Source organism: Ursus americanus, chromosome 5, assembly GCF_024610735.1.
Source record: "Ursus americanus isolate L20-20 chromosome 5, mUrsAme1.1.p, whole genome shotgun sequence".
NCBI lineage: Eukaryota > Metazoa > Chordata > Mammalia > Carnivora > Ursidae > Ursus > Ursus americanus.
Genome location: NC_142131.1, coordinates 78,443,802 through 78,449,251, shown reverse-complemented (window position 1 = coordinate 78,449,251; position 5,450 = coordinate 78,443,802). Strand labels below are relative to the sequence as shown.

Here is a 5,450-nt window from a genome sequence, read left to right as displayed (position 1 = left end):
GATCAATGTGGGGTTCCATCCAACAATCCTAGCAAAAAATCAGGAGTCAGACACTCAATCTACTGAGCCACCCAGGCACCCCTCAAACATGTTTTAGTCCTTGTATCCGGTCATTTTCTGTGTTCACCAAGAGGGATGGTTTGATGAAATTTCCAAAGTAAAATTTATTAATGCCTTTTCAGAATTTTACCTCGTTAAAATTGTGCTGTGGGAAATTAAATCACATGTCGTATGTGTCAGAAAAATGTGTGAGGTTGATCAAACTCTTGGGGGAAATATTTTTTAGAGAGGATGATCTCATGTTTGCAAATGCACAGTTTAGGAAGGATCATTTGTTATTTTTCATCAGTACAAGAGGACAGATTGCTGGATAACAAGAAGATGGAAATGTAGTGATGTTCTCCTGCCCTTGTACATTATGTGTATAACTTCTGTAAATGGTAAGGTAGTTATTGGCTGAGAAAAAACAAAAAGAAAAAAAAACAAAGCGGCTCACAAATGCCAGAATTCTGTGGGTGGCATTAGTTTTAGGAAAGAGTCTTGGGCAGAGGCTGGTCTTGTAGAATGTTACCATGGACACACTGGTCCAGATCATGTGGTACACAAAGGAAATCTCATAAACCCATGCCCCCTACAAAAGCAGCCTCCTGAAATTTATCAGGTTATCTCCTGCTACAGCATGTCAGATAATAAACTTGTGCAACTTCATTGGTGTTGAACGGGGCCACACACAGCCCTTGTGATGACATGGATGTAGATCTAATGTTAGTGATCTAGAAAGAAAAGAGAGATGGAAAATGTATGTGAAGACTTTGGGTGTGAGCCATGCCTATCAATGTTGTTGGAAGTGATAATTATGGCTTGAAAAATAGAAGAGATGTGGTGCAGAGGGAAAGTCCCTTGGTGACTCTGTACATGTAAACCACTGCCTTACAACCAATATCGTCTAGAAACTTTCTTACTCAAAGGCATTTAATATTTCTGGAATCCCACTGAAAAGTACTGCTATCACCTAAGTGAAATGGGTGGATATCAAATCTATAGGCCTCTCTGCATGGGGCTGGAATAAGAAGGTGTTAAGGAGTAACACAAGGAGCAACGTGTTTCCAATAAAACAGTGGCAATTGCAGAATGAAGAACAGTCTAAGATAATATCATTTAAAACGATCATATTCATTGACTTCTTATACTATAGTGACACTTCTGCAGGGGTAAAAAGGGAACCAAAATGATTTGTAAGCTTGATGGAAATAAGAGAACCCTAAGAAGACTCCATGAGGTATGATCACCCTCAGCAGTAAGTTGTGCAGATACTCTACCAATATTCAGGAAAGGAAGAATTAGATCTAGACGTAAATGTCAAGAATTGTTAAAGTCACTTAGAGGAACGTTAAGGTCAAGACAAGCATGCCTTATTTGTAAGAATTCTCGAGATGTCTTTGATGCAAAAAGGTGGTTTTATTAAAGCACAGGGACAGGATCCGTGGGCAGAAAGAGCTGCCCCGGTGTCTTGAGGAGTGGCCGATTATATACTTTGAAGTTGGGAAGGGGTTAAGGACAGCATAGGGCTCCAAGGTATTTTGCAATAAGTTTCCCAGACCTTGAGGGGGCTAGCCATTGTTAAGAAAAGATAATTTATTACTGCTTAGTAAAAGTCAGGAGTCATTTCAGGTGTATATCTCTGGGCCATATGCTTTGGGGATGATTGACAACATGTACCTTGGGGGGTAGAGATAAAGGATGTTTCTAAAAGAATTTTTATGCATTAAAGTAGACTAACAGGATCCTGGGGATTGGGCTAAGATTGCCTTTTTCCTGTAGCAAAGTATTAACATGGAAGCAGCAGAGTTCCTACAGGAATGTCACTCAGCCTGTTTCAAGGACTTGCCAATTGAGTATAGGCAGTAAGGAAATTTAATTTTTTCTTTTGCCTTTGTTTCCCACATCAGTATGACATGGTTTTGAATATAGCTGAGGTTCAGTGGGGTGGAGTCCGGAGCAGATGACCAAGAAAGAATTCTTGAGAAGTCTTTGGTGCAAAATGGTGGTTTATTAAAGCAAGTGGACAGGACCCCTGGGTAGAAAGAGGTGCTGCCCTGGGTTGGGAGGAGTGGCTGATTATATACTATGGCATTGGGGGAGGTAAGAAAAAGGGAAGTTGAGAAAGGCCTTTCATATTTGTTAAAGAAGACTCACAGGATACCAGGGGCCTTGCCATTGTCAAGTTAAAGTTGTTTTTCCCTCCAGCAAGGCATTAAGAAGAAGATAGTTGGGAACTTCCTGGAGGAACATTATACTCTATCTGCTTTGAGTATCTGTCAAAGGGGTGCAAGTCATAAGGACATTTAATTGTATCTACATTTCCTTCTAAAACTAGGTTACTGATAGAAATGCTTTGTTCTTGTAGATTGCTAAGACATTTGTAAACTGAGGGAGACTCTTGTCTTGCAGGACTATGACCTCTTAACTATTTATTTTTCCTTTCCTTAGCTTTAGGCCAGCTAGGAGTGCCTGAGGAATGTCACATATATCCCATGGGGGGAGGGTTGTGAAGTGTCAGATTCTACTTTGTCCTCAGCTTGCTTTCTGTTCCCTTATCAGTAATATCTTTTTCCGATTTTAATTTTCACTTCCCTGTTGACAATATTTCTATATAGTTTTGGTATATTGGCCATGTGGATATTTTCGTTCTTTGCATTATTATTCAGTTCCTATACAAATATTCTTCCAATTTATTTATTGAGGTTTTTGCATTTTTGATTTATATGAGTTCTTTGTATAGCACAGATACATCTCCTTTGAAGGATATATGTCCTATGAATATTTTTTCACATTCAGTGTATTCTCTTTTTATTTTCTTAATAAAGCCTTTTGATGAAAACAATTCTTCAGTTTTCTTCTTTTTTTTTTTATTTTATTTATCTGTTCAAAAGAGAGAGAGCATGAGCAGGGGGAAGGGAAGAGGAAGAAAGACAAGCAGTCTCTCCACTGAGCAGGAAGCCCAACTCAGGGATCGAGCCCAGGACCCTGAGATCATGATCTGAGCCAAAGTCAGATTCTTCACCAACTGAGCCACCCAGGCACCCCTTCAATTTTCATGAAGTTCATTTTTCAATATTTTCTTTATAAGTAATGTTTTTGTGTTCTGCATAAGAAGTCTGGCACACCTTACGGTCACAAGATATTTCCCTATGTTTTATTTTAGAAGTTTTATATTTGGGGATGCCTGGGTGGCTCAGTTAAGTGTCCAACTCTTGGTTTCAGCTCTAGCCATGATCTCAGGGTCCTGCAATCAAGCCCCATGTCAGGCTCTGCTCAGTACAGAGTCTGCTGAAGATTCTCTCCCTCTCCCCTACCCTCTCCTCCTCCCTATGCCTCGAACAAATAAATGAGTAAAATCCTTAAAAGTTTTATATTTTTAGCTAGTATATTTAGATCTATGGCCCAATTTTTATTCTTATATTCAAGAAATTTTAAAAATCTATGGAATTGTTAAAGAAGTTGCTAAGCACTTTCAATTTCTGAATGTATGTTATCACGAATTATTAACAATATGCAGATGAGCATTAGTTCATAGACCACACTTGGAATACCACTGCTCTGTGCGGGGCACATCTGCCAATGACTTTTAAATATGTAACGATGGACTTTGGGAAGGGAAGATCCTTGGAAATTCTTAGAAGTCTATGCTGGGGTCGGAGTTATAGTCCAAGCTGATGAGGTTGTGGAATATACGTGAGGTTCAGTGGGGTGGAGTCTGGAGCCCATAACCAAGAAAGAATTCTTGAGGTGTCTTTGGTGCAAAATTGGTGGTTCATTAAAGCACAGGGACAGGACCCACAGGCAGAAAGAGCTGCTGCACCAGGGTTGTGAGAGGTGGCCTTTATATACCATGGGGTTGGGGGAGGTAAGGAAAAAGGGAGGTTGAGGAAATACTTTGATATGTTAAAGATTTACAGGATACCTGAGGCCTTGCGATTGTCAAGTTAAGGTTGTTTTTCCCTCTAGCAAGGCTTTAACATTAAGATGGTTGGGAACTTCCTGGAGGCTGCAGATTGTAAGGACATTTAATTGTATCTACATTCCCTTCTGGAAGCTAGGTTATTGGTAGAAATGCTTTGTTCTTGTAAACTGCTAAGACATTTGTAAACTGAGGGAGACTTAAGTCTTGCAGGACTGTGGTATCTATAGGTTAACTATTTCTTTGTCCTTTAGGGCAGCCAGGAGTGCCTGAGGAATGTCACATACATCCCATGGTGGGGGGGGGGGGGTTGCGGGGTGTCAGTTTCTGCTTTGTCCTCAGCTTGCCTTCTGTTCCCTCATCAAAGCTGGCATCTCCCTCCCTAATGCATTCATTTATACACATGTCCCTGATTGGTCCAAACCCTGGGAAGTGTTTTTCTGATGGAAATCCTCATCAAAAAGCCCTATGAAAAAATTATCTCTTTTGAAGGTGATAGAGATACTAAAAAATCTGTAGGATGACCGGTAAATCTGAGTAGTTATCAGATAGTCTACAAGTATCCAGTAACATAGACTTGTCAAATATATACTTTCCTCTTGGTATTCCTTCCTTTCTTGTGTTGATTTATTTATATTTTCCTTGACTCAAACATTCTTTTTTAGTTAATATCCCAAGGTGATAAAATAACAAGAGTCATCCACTCACAGTGGTTGTGAGGGCAAAGTGGTAAGAGTACCAGCTGCTTTGGACTTCAGATTCAACTCGCATATGAAAGATAGACCATGCTAGGTGCTAGGTGCTCCTATGAGCCCATTGATACAATAGGTCCATAGACTTTTATTTTTATCAGTGTCTCAGAAAGGTTAAATGACTTGATCGTGGTCTGTGATTCCAAGCTACATATTAGATCTGTGGTCAACATTGAATCAATTTTTGTTTATATTGAAAAGTTGGAGTCACGGAACATCTTTGTCTCATGCGTATGTAGTTGTGTTAGCAAGAAAACACTGATTTTTTTTATTTTTATTACTACATTATTTATAATAGCCAAGATATGGAAAAAACTCAAGCATCCATTGGTAGATAAATGGGTATAACTGCTATACACACACACACACACACACACACACAGACACACACACACACAATGCACTATTACTCAATCATAAAAAGAAATGAGATTTTTGCTATTTGCAACATGTGGATGGACCTAGAAGATATTATCCCAAGTGAAACAAATCAGAAGAGAAAAAAAAACACTGTATGATTTCATTTATATGTGAAACCTAAAATCCAAAAACAATGAACAAACAAACAAAAGCAGAAACTGATCTACAAATATGGAAAATAAATTGGTGGTTGCTAGAGAACAAGGGAGTGCAAGGATAGGTAATGTGGGTGAAAGGGAGTGGGGATGTAGAGACTTCCTTTTACAGAAGGAATAAGTCAAGGGATAAAAGGTAAACCATAAGGAATACAGTCAGTG

General features: G+C 39.2%; 1 pseudogene; it reads right to left on the bottom strand.

The window, feature by feature from the left end:
- Window positions 1–220: 220 nt before the first annotated feature.
- On the bottom strand, window positions 221–1,171 carry LOC123799330 (vomeronasal type-1 receptor 4-like; annotated as a pseudogene).
- Between the last annotated feature and the right edge of the window lie 4,279 nt (window positions 1,172–5,450).